The sequence below is a fragment of the Aedes aegypti genome, chromosome 2, assembly GCF_002204515.2.
Source record: "Aedes aegypti strain LVP_AGWG chromosome 2, AaegL5.0 Primary Assembly, whole genome shotgun sequence".
Lineage (NCBI taxonomy): Eukaryota > Metazoa > Arthropoda > Insecta > Diptera > Culicidae > Aedes > Aedes aegypti.
This window is the reverse complement of record NC_035108.1, coordinates 156,320,448-156,332,354: the sequence shown is the minus strand read 5'-3', so window position 1 is coordinate 156,332,354 and position 11,907 is coordinate 156,320,448. Positions and strand designations below refer to the sequence as shown.

Here is an 11,907-nt window from a genome sequence, read left to right as displayed (position 1 = left end):
TTTGAGTTAAAATAAAGACTTGGTTTCCGCCTAATATTGTCGATGTTACAGAGGATTTTAAATTCCGTTTTATATTTAAATTTGACTCAGCTGTTACAAAAGCCGACCTGACAAGCAAAATTGAAACTAATTATATGGGTTTTCAAAGAAAAGGCTAATATGGTTTATTTTTTCACAAAAATTGACCCATAAACGCAGGAACAAAAAAAAAAATACATCCTTAAAAGTTACAAGATTGAATTTTATAAAGTTGTCCTTCTCAAATACCATTTTAATAAAAAATTTCCGCGAGTTTCGGGCATAGATTTTCCAGCTTTTCTTTATGAATTTCCCTAACTGTGGGAAAAATTTTTGTGGAAACTTTCCCAGTCATATTTTTTTGGATTTTTGAGAAAATTTGCTTAAATTTTCTTATAAAAACTTTGTTTCTACAATGTTTCGTTCTTGAGTTATGATTTTTCAAAGAAAAGTCTTATGGCACATCTGGACATTTTTCACAAAATTGGCCATAACTCAAAAACGAAAAAAAAGTGCATTCCAAAAATTTCAGTGATTGAAGCTTATAAAATTACCTTCTCGAAAATATTTTTTTGAAAATTTTCCACGAGTTCGGGCATAGTTTTTCCGGCTTTTCTTTACGAATTTTCCCAACGGTGGAAAATTTTGTGGATAACTTTTTCCAGTTCATATTTTTTTTTTGGTTTTTGAGAAAATTAGCTTAAATTTTCATATAAAAACTTTGTTTCTACGATGCTTCGTTCTTGAGTTATGATTTTTCAAAGTAAGTAGTGTCAAGGGAAAACAAAAAATTTCCACCTGAGTTTTCCGGAAAAATAGGCGACCCTGAATTTTTCTCAATTTTTTTTTATTCATATATCCATGAGCCCTGCCTGTGGAAAAAGTTTCATGAAAATCTGAGACCCTTCGGCCCAATTTGTACGATAATAAAAAAAAATCCCCAGCTGTCAAAGTGTGAGCCAAACGAACATGCGTTATGTTTGTTTTGAACTTTTCTTGAGGAGTAATGTAATCCGCTTGAAATTATTTCGGTAAAAGTAATTTTGCATGAAGCAAAAAAATGAAATGTTTTACTTTTTTGAATTTTTGTCAATGCGATTTTTAGTTTTTGATTTTTTCGGCTGTTTACACTGCGGAACACGTTTTTGTCTCTAGTACCAAAATACCGCTATTCACTTAATTAAGGGTTGCTGAATCCATTGCCGTTTTCAGAAATATCATAGCACGTCCAGTTTTTGAGATATTGACTGTTGAAAATGCAAAAAATGACTATTTCAGCCAACTTGCATGCAAGTTTCCCAGCTTGTAAGGTAATATATTGGCTTAATTTGCCACTGAATTCAAACTTTATGTGTATAACAATACTTATCATTAAAGTTTGTATTATTTTCGATACGGAAAAGTTATTTTTTGATGGTTTAGAGAATTGTTGTATTTTGCCGTATAGAAGAAACGAAGAATTTTGTATGGAGACTGCAAGCATGTTAAAAAAATCGGTTTAATCGTAATTTAATCGCGAAATTTCAATCAAATTATGTCTGAAATGAGAGTTCAAGTTCTATTTTGCATGTTTGGTGGATTAGATTACAAAAAAGTATGATAAATTGCACTTTAAATTTCATGTAAACATTAATAAAAGCAATGTTTTGTACAACTTTGGCGATCTGTAGCTAAAAATTGTGACGTGCTGGAACATTTCTGAGAACGGCATCAGATTCAGCAGCCCCAAATCTACTAGAGACACATAATTTGGTTCTTGAGACACGCAAACATGTCATTTTTGTTACGCTGTGTTATTAGTTCTATAAAGATCTATAACGAAACAAAATACACTTTATAGCAATGAGAAAGTCATGTCCGTGTTACAATATTATTCTCGACGCCGAGCAAAATCAGCATTGCTGGTTTGTTGCCAAATCATTCCATTTTACTTCCGCTTATCTCTCTATAAAGGATCACTAGTATTTTAGCCTAGCTTAGCTTAGACTGACTACACATATCAATGGTTGCTATTCCGTGATTGACCGAAGTCAGTGAAAATGCACAAAGAATCAACTAGAAGTTCGGCTGGGATTGGCCATAATCTTCTTCAATGTGCATAATTCAGTGCCTCTATTTATATAGGGTCAATTACGGCGCCGGCCACGTCCTTGCAGTCAGGTGGGATTGGGGGAAGGAATGTTAGTGTGTAACCTTTGCTATTTGGAGACCGTGTTTACCTCTGCCCAGATAGCCGTAGCGGTAAACGCGCAGTTAATCAGCATGACCATGCTGAGGGTCGTGGGTTCGAATCCCGCTGGTCGAGGATCTTTTCGTAAAGGCAATTTTCTCGATTCCCAGGGCATAGAGTATCTTCGTACCTGCCACACGATATACACATGCAAAAATGGTCAATCGGCAAAGAAAGCTCTCAGTTAATAACTATGGAAGTGCTCAAAAGAACACTAATCTGAGAAGCAGGCTTTGTCCCAGTTGGGATGTAACGCCAAAAAGAAGAAAGAAGTTTACCTCTGCATCTCCACAAAGGTTACTGGGAGCGATGTTTGTTAATGGGAAGGATCGTTGGGTCACAGGATTCACTTTGATAAGCGATTAGACCATGATAAATAATGATTTGTGAGATATATACATGCTTATTTGTAAATATAATATTTTCATTTGATATGAACAATTTCTATGTAGTGGAAAATTATGCCGACACTTGAGGTGACGAACCATTCAAAGTTTGTTGAACAAATACCTAAATGTAACATTCCTACAGCTGTCAGGACGAAAGTATGTGTTATTATATTTTACTTAGGCTGATGCAAATATTAAATTTCTTTTATGTCCGAGACCACTTGGAAGGTACGAGGGGGGGGGGATAAAAATAAATAAGGAACAAAAAAATAAAAATGAAAAAAATAAGTAATTTTTTCGAATTTTTATTTTTAACAATACTTTTTAAGGTGATTATAAAATGAAGCCAAACTTTGAATTTTCAAGTGCACGAGACTGGAGAATCTGATAACAGTTCGAGTTGAAAATCAATCAAATTACTTGCTTGCTGGTGGTGGCCAATGGGATAAATTTTCAATGCGGAGCGCTGTTTGATTCTTTAGTCTTGTGCTCTTGAAAATTTGAGGTGTGGCTTCGTTCTATAATCACCTTAAACTTTCTTCAATAGTCATCTGGATCATTATTTTACCTGTTTTTTATTTTAAAAATTATATTAAATTATGTATTGAATGTATTGTATTCTTAATCTTTGCCATGTATAGAAATCGGAGCTTCACGCATAGGGTCAACTGTGGTAATTGCCTTCGTCATCGCGAATTAACATGGATGAACAAAGACCTACACGGAGAAATCAGACTACCCAAACAATAAGTTCTTTTTACTCAAATTTGTATAAACTGCATTTAGTTTTTACCCACGGTTGGGTTGTTTTGCCTCTCTCGCAACATCAATGTTGTCAAAAACACATAGAGATGGTCGGGTCTCGGGTTTTCAAAACCGAAACCCAACCCGAACCCGAACCCGACGGGTCCGGGTCGGGTTCGGGTTTGAAAATTTCAAATTTTTCGGGTTCGGGTTCGGGTCGGGTTTGAAGGCTACAAAACTATCGGGTACGGGTCGGGTTCGGGCTTGAAAAAAATCGGGTTTTCGAGACATCAGACATTTTTCTGAGGACATTTCCTAGGACCTCCAGGAAACTATTCAGATGAGTGCATATATGGAGCAAATCTTTGGACTCAAATACTAAAGATAAGTGATAAAATAATCTTCATAATGATAATTTGAACCAATTAATACTGTTTGAATTCTTAGATATTATTTTGACATATGGAAATTGTTGAAGAATGTGATAAATTTCAAAATAATTTCTCAATTAGGCTTATATATATATATATATATATATATATATATATATATATATATATATATATATATATATATATATATATATATATATATATATATTAATTTTCTTTTATGTCGGAAACCACTTGGAAGATTCGAGAGGAAAGGAGGATAAAGATAATAAAGGGACGAACACATTTTTAAAATTTCATTTTATGAGTTTTATTTTTAAGATAAACTGCATATTTTTCAATCGTCCTCGGGATCGTCATTTTACGTGTTTTTTCACTTCAAAAACTTAGTATCTTACAAAGGTCATAGAAATAATTGCTTTTTTTCTCCCCTTTAATATTTTCGACTGTCCGGAGGAGGGGTAACACAAAAAAATGAATGGTCAAGTATCCTTGATGAATAAATGGATAGTATATACGGTACAAGGATCACAGTCATTAAGCTCAAAATTAAACTATGTGCCAAACCAACGCTTTCTGGAAACCCATAGAGCCACGTGGTCGATTTTGCATCGCTCCACTGAAATATTTCAAATTCAAACGTACGATGTCTCACGTTACACAAGGTATCTGATTTTCTTGTAGTCAACATACGAGGGACGTTGTTTGGTGTTGGTTTCTATCTTGCACAAACCATACAACCACGTCTATCGGCATTCTGTTATACCTTTTTGGACGCTTCTGGTCCAGTGTTGCAAGCTCTTGAAAGCATCCAATCGAAGCTTCTGTCACGCGCGCGCATGAACACTTCAGGCGCTGATTTGTTCCAATCTTTGTACTGAGGGTAGGTACATCACCTGCTGTCATCTTTGTGTCATCCGGCAGAGGCAATCCGTGTGTGTAGTGTATGTTTTGCAGTCTGCTAGCGATTTTTAGTAGCAAGAAACGAAAAAGTTTCTTGTATGCTAATTCAGAACTGTATTTTAGCTAAAGTGTTGAAAATTGTGTTCTAAAGGAATTTGAAAAGTGTTATTTGTGCCCGCTTCTTCGCTAATTGATTGTGCTTCGATTAGGTGATTTGCTTCGGCGAAGGTGTGTAGATACCTGACAACGATTGTGTGGTGTAATCGCCGTCCAATATTGTTATTCCTATTAGAACCGATTATTTACGATACTTATTGGAACAATTATCACGATTTGAAAATATCATGATGCATCATATTGGAATAAGTCCACAGCAATTTGCAATCAGAAAAATTCAACTTATTAAAAGACGAAGATGTGGAAGAAAATATTTGGGCTGTGACGTGCTTTGCGACGAAAATGTTATTTGTTGGAAACAGTGACAGCACAATGCCTTCTATAAAACTTGATAAGGATATATGATGAGGAATACACCATATGTAAACATTCAACCGACGCCGTTCGTCTTCTTTTAGCTTCATCAACGAGTATGTAAGTCTGTCTGAGTGTCGTCATGGACCAATCTGGAAGCGTTTTTCAAGCATATTAATTATGCCGACAGTACTCTGATGCCACGGCGTGTATATCTAAGTAGCATATAGCCGCAATTTCTGCTTCATTTATGATAGTAGACTTTGATATGGATGTGTACAAGCATTGGATACTAGGGTGGTTCTTAGAATTAGAACGCTTGGTAATTCTCACAGAAATCAGACTGATTTGTCATCGTTCCTGCGCATTGTTTTTATTTCAAAGATTTATAATAAATATTTTTAATATTTTTTCATAATACATTGGATTCGTTTGGTTTAAAGATTTTCAATGAAAAAAAACAACTATCTAACGCTAACGACCTTTCTAAAATTACTTAATAGTATTATATTATTTAAGGATAAATTTGTTCAATGTTTAATAACAAGAATAGCTCTCAGTGGTTATTCTGGAAGTAATCCACAAAATAATTAACATAAAACATTTGGGTAAAAGTTGTATATATTTTGCCAATTGTGTGGAATACAAGCAATGAATTCTAGAAAGATTCGCGAATCAGGCGAAACTGACAAAATGTACACAATTTAAGAAAATATAGCGTTGAAATTGTAGCTCGATTGTCTATCCACTGCACTTGAACTTTTCCCCTATCGATAATTTAACTATTCAAAAAACGCAAATTTGTAGAAGACGAAACTTCACCTCATGCCAAATCACACACTTTATTGATTACGCCTGTGTTTTTGTTTATCAAAGGGATGAGCGCATCTGAAATTGAAATCAAAACACGGCGTGAGCAAACGGCGATACTGCAATCAAAAAATAAACAAGGCGTACATGGTGGGCTTAATTGAAACCAAAATGTCAACACGGCACAAAAGTAATAGGCGACACTGAAAATAATATCGATTACAGGCTCATAACATTGGGCGATACTGGCATTCTTGAGTGCGTTTAAGGCGAAACCTTAAAATATTTTTTTAGTACGAAATAGCTAGGGAAATTGTAGGAGATGTGTGTGGTATTGAAGAGGATTTTAAAACTAGGTTTATAAAATGTGTATTATAGTGAAAAGGTTTAAGTTTGAGTATATTTTCTCCAATTGGGATTAAAAATTGCACATGAGAATTTCATTGGTTATTTTCTCATTGTTATTGAAATGTCAGATAGGCCCTTATAGCCGTAGCGGTAAACGCGCAGCTATTCAGCAAGACCAAGCTGAGGGTCGTGGGTTCGAATCCCACCGGTCGAGGATTTTTTCGGGTTGGAAATTTTCTCGACTTCCCAGGGCATAGAGTATCTTCGTACCTGCCACACGATATACACATGCAAAAATGGTCAATCGGCAAAGAATGCTCTCAGTTAATAACTGTGGAAGTGCTCATAAGAACACTAAGCTGAGAAGCATGCTTTGTCCCAGTGGGGACGTAACGCCAGAAAGAAGAAGATAGGCCCTTATCGCGAATCCCTCTCGAATTTCGATTGTCTCATATATTGTGTTGTTCGGTAATCCAATCCGCATGGTTTTTAAATAAACTTAAAACTATGAGTGAAATTGTGACAAAAAAATCCACGTGCTCATGTGGGATTCGAACCCACGACTCTTGTATACTAGACGAGTGCTTTACCAGCTAAGCTACCAAGCCACTTGGTGACCCAATAACTCAGAAGGTTACAAGTTTCGAGTTCGAATTCCAAACTCTTTTAATTTCATTCCGGAACACCCTATAGAAATGATTGGAATATTTCTTTAGTGTTTTCTGGGACTGCTCCAGATATTTGCCCAGATTTTTTTGATTACTCTTTTGGAGATTTCTTCATGAATATCGATTTATCCTGGATTTTTCCTCGAACTCCTTTCAAAATTTTACCAAATATAATTTATTTGTCTAATATAGTTTATTGTCCGAGATTTTTGGAAGAATTTTTCCAAAGATTTGTTTTGAAATTACTCCATGAATGTTCTCAAGTACTCTTCCAGTATTTTCTTAAGGAGTAGGTGATTTTTCTGTGTTGCACTCTACCAGCGATTCTTCCAGATATTCTTCAAATCTTTTTAAATTTCAAAGTCATTTTAACTTTCTCCTTAATATATTTGCCTTAGAGTTCGTCCAGCTATTCCTGAAAATTTAAATAAAAAAGAATTGAGTTATATTCTCCGGCTGTGAAACACTCGTGCGTGAGATGTGTGTACAGATCTGGCATTTACCCAGTACGACCAGTGAGGGTACCACATTTGTTAATGAGGAAACCACTAACCCGACATACTTCCGTGTAAAAGCCATGGCATTGAACAAGTTGCTTAACTTTAAGCCCTGAAGAAGATCCAAACGCTCTAAATCTAAATCTTTTTTTGATTTTTTTTTTCTAGGGTTTTGTCTTGAGTTTCTTAACATATTTGTACTAGAATTTGTCTAGCGATTCATGAAAATTCAAATAGAAAATTCTATGACCTTTTTTTCAATTGTTCTTTCTCCTAGGGCTTCTGCCAGAAAGTTCTCTAAGAGTTCCCATAGCAAGCATTAGCATGAATCCATCCAACAACACTTCTAACAGTTGGTGCACCATTTCGCCAAAAGATTCAAGGATCTTGAAGGATTCCTATGAATTATGAACATCTCCAGAACGATTTCTGCAGGATTTTGTTCTGAGATTGCTTCAGGGGTTACTACAGAAAGTATTCTAAGGTGTCTTTATGTATTGCTCCAACCAGGAATTTGATTTACACTGCCACGACTCCCATACTTTTTTTTAATTTGTTGTTTTTGTGCACATGTATTTATTTTGAAAATTCACTCTGTCTACAATCATGGAGCTTTCTGTTGCTGAAAATAAATAAATCTTTGCTAATGAATGAGGTTTGTACATGCTACAGAACTTAATGTTGAAGCTAGTAGATGCTGCTTTCAAATCTACACTAAACATAGTTTTTAAAACAAATCAAAATTTTGAAATGTAAACAATGTAAAAAAGAAAAGATTTCGGCTCTGTTATGCCATACGGCGCCCGAGCCTGTCAAATAAACGAGATAAGGCCGGTTTGCTACTGACAAGAAAAGGAATCGCCTACCGTTTTGATTCATATTACGGACAGCTTCAAATTCCGGACACTCTCGTTTGTATGGGAAACATTTCACACGAAATGTTTCAATTTTCGCCGTCCAAAAGTTCTCATTTTCGAGGCTCGTTTTATTAGGTTTTTTCCATAAATATCATTGCAAATTTATAATGCTCAACTACCTTAGACGTCTCTTAAGTGGTTGAACGATTTCAATTGATGATTTGACCGTTCCATTAATGATTATCATGAGCTGTCCGTAATTCGAATCAAAGCGTCCGCAATATGAGGCAAAAGTGAGGGAGTGTCCGGAATAAGAATCATGAAAAGGCCACACGTTTTGATTTATTTAAAATTATTCAAGTTGCGGACGCGTATTCTTTACCCACCATCCGAAAGTTAAGGGCTTCCGACGCTCGATAACGCTAAAAAATCATACAGAATGATTTATTTTGTATGGTCCAAGCTGGGTTATACTTCACTGAGGCCTTAAGTGTCCGTAATATGAATCAAAACGGTATCTCGATGCGTGGAAAATTTCTCCCAAGAAAAGGTCAAGAAAATCACTTTTTTCTGATCGCAGTACGCAGTTGAGAAGAAATGTCACGTCAAATGGGGCTCTCTGTAGGAAATTTCTTGACCCTCAGTCAAGGAATTTCTTTACTTTTCTTGAGCGAAACAGCATACTTAGCTATAGGCAAAAAAAAAACAAAAAATCTACACTATCCGCCAAATTAAGTTAGCGTTAGCGTAGTTACGGTATACTTCGTAGATTGGATACTAACAACATTTATGATTATTTTTAATAATCTCATCCTTACTGCTTCGAGGAACAAGCCCGGGGAGTAAACAGCCCTGTCGTCGTAAAATTTGAGCTTCTTAGTCGTCCATTTTTGAGGGGGGCGTTACTATAACCCAGAAGGCGCTTCTATTCTCAGGCGTTTAATGATGTCTCATCATAAAAATTATAAATATTCTAATGTATAGCGATCGACTGTGTCGTTTCCTCGAACGATGCTATGGGTTCTCGACTTTCAGTCTGTACAAATCATAAGCGGAAATCCAAAAACAAACATTTTAATATATATAAAAATACAAATATCACAAATACTTAAATACACATTCCTAACAAATGAAAACTAATACGCTTTTGCACGTATTTAGTTTGTGTTCCATTTCTATTAAAATATGGAACGAAGATGGGCTTAAACATAATTTAGTTGAAAAATTTGGTAATGTAAAAAGTGAAAGTTATTTTGTCCTTGTATCAATTGAATCTACCATAGCAATGCCTTATATACTACTGTATATGCTTTGTGACTATTTCCTAGAGTCTAGCAACTAAGGTTATTACGATGTGCCCTTTTAAAAGAAATATAAATCCATGAAATAAACTCAGTCTTTTAGAACTTACCACTCAGTGTAAAACGGATCATCTAATGCCAATCCAAAAACCTCACCGACCGTTTATTCGAAAACGTTGCTGTGTTTGCCTCAATAAATTTAAAATTTTAAACAATTTTAAAACAATATAAGTACTGTCATTGCATTTCGCTTTTTAAACAAAATTGTGAAAAATTTAAGCAAATTGATGCAACAGTTTTCGAGTAACGACCATTTATGTGTCTGGTACCATTCTGCCCGTATAATGCTCTTCAAAAGTCAAAAGCATAATTTCGACAATACAACTGAATTGTATGATTTTTTTATTGCTTGATATTTTATTTATTTTTGTTTGATAAATTGACTAAGAACAAAGTGGCATTGTACAAAATATTATGTTTGCGTTTAATTAAAAATTCGTTCTTTTTTTCGAACGGAGATGAACCAGCCAAGGGCTGAAAATCTCCTTAATAAAGCTATAATAATAATAATAAAATTCGTTCATTCGGTAAATATTATTGGACAGTTTTTGCAGCTGCCCTAACTCAGTTTTTTTTTCTAAGCTTTTTGATGCTGATCTCAGAATTCAAAACGAAACGCTAACGGTGAAACACGTTTTTCTGTTAAAATTCAAAATTATTTTAAACTAGACTACATCTTTCGTCCATGTGATGCCCCTAAGATTGCTTTCAAGGAATAACAAGAAAGATACGTGAAGAAATTCATGGAATTTAAACAAAACTGTCAAGCTAAGTTCCAGCAATTTGAGTCAACCAAAAAAAGTTCTCCTCTAGTTTTATAAAATTCAAGCGAACTAAGACGTAAGCTTTAATTTTAATTATGTATACCGATGGTAATCGCGTTTTAGCAATAATTATGCGTATTCTCAGTCATGTCAGACAAGGAAAACTTGTAGACTTGACTAGAATGCAAAGAAAAGTTTTAAAATTAAACATAAAAAACAAAACTTAAGATTCGATGTTTTAAATGTTTGATCATGTTTGAACGTAAAGTAATATATGAAGCATACAAATAGAAATATATGATATTATTTCTTTAAAAAAAATGAATCAAATAATAAAGTTACAAAGATTTTTTGAGTTAAAGCAGGACATCTAAAAGGTTTGAACTGTGTTTTTTTTCTACATAAAGAAGAGGTGTTCGATTTTCAGCCAAATATTGCTCTGGATTTCAATATGTTTCGTTATGGTTTTATCTTTTGTAGTTTAACGTTAGATATATTAGTGAATCTTGGAATTGCCAAGTACAGTCATCTCTCCCTTACTCGATATTGAAGGGACCATCGAGTTAGGGAGGTATCGAGTTACAGAACACAAAAGCAGTGCGTTCCAAGGGACCATCGAGTTAGCCATGAAAACCAACTTTTACTATGGTTCTCTAACTCGATATCGAGATACAGAATATCGAGTAAGGGAGAGTTAACTGTATTAATTAAAGAAGGGTTTAGAACTGATTTCATTAAATTTACAAACACAAAAATGCTGCTCTTGGTGCATACTTGATTATGAAAGTTTACCACTATCACATGAAAATTATTGGTCAAAAATACCGTTTTGTCTCAAGTTCCGAACAGACTCATATTCCGAACACTAGATTTTTGCATGGCGACACGGTTGAAATGTATCGCTGAAATATGTCACCAAATTACCTCAAAATGGCAGTCGATTGCAATTCAATTTTACGTCTTCCAATTTATTTTATGCATTGGGAGGAGTGTTGATTGTCTAGTTCGGGGTCAGTAAAACTAGCTCAGATTAATTTGTTTGCGAATTCATTCATTTGAATACGATGTATTCGTGCTGTTCGGAATTTGAATCAAGATGTTCGGAACATGAAACAATATGAACACAGTGTTAGGCATTTGAATCAAAATGTTGTTTCATACTTTTACGTGAAAACAATACTAAACAAGTTTAAATAAAAAATTTTATCTGCTCACCCAATAGCTAACAGTTGGACTTTGTGAGAAAGTTAAAATTTTCACGAATATCATTTAATTTATGAGTATCAGATACATTTGAAGTCACTGTTGGCCTTAAGTGTTCGGAATATGAGTCAAAACGGTAAACAACGGTATGAACTGACTGTCTAAAGAACATTCAGACAACTCTCTCTAACTCGATATTGAAGGGACCATCGAGTTACAGATCACAAATCCAGTGCAACTGCGATCCAAGGG

The 11,907-nt window shown here is 34.7% G+C and overlaps 1 protein-coding gene across 1 annotated transcript in view; it reads left to right on the top strand.

Annotated features, from left to right (window-relative positions):
* The first annotated feature begins 4,651 nt into the window (after positions 1-4,651).
* Positions 4,652-11,907, top strand: part of LOC5570796 (solute carrier family 35 member F5) — a 56,006-nt gene continuing 48,750 nt past the window's right edge. Inside the window, exon 1 of the mRNA XM_001653235.2 lies at positions 4,652-4,904. The gene's annotated coding sequence lies outside the window, so the exon portion shown is untranslated. The remainder of the gene's footprint in view (positions 4,905-11,907) is intronic.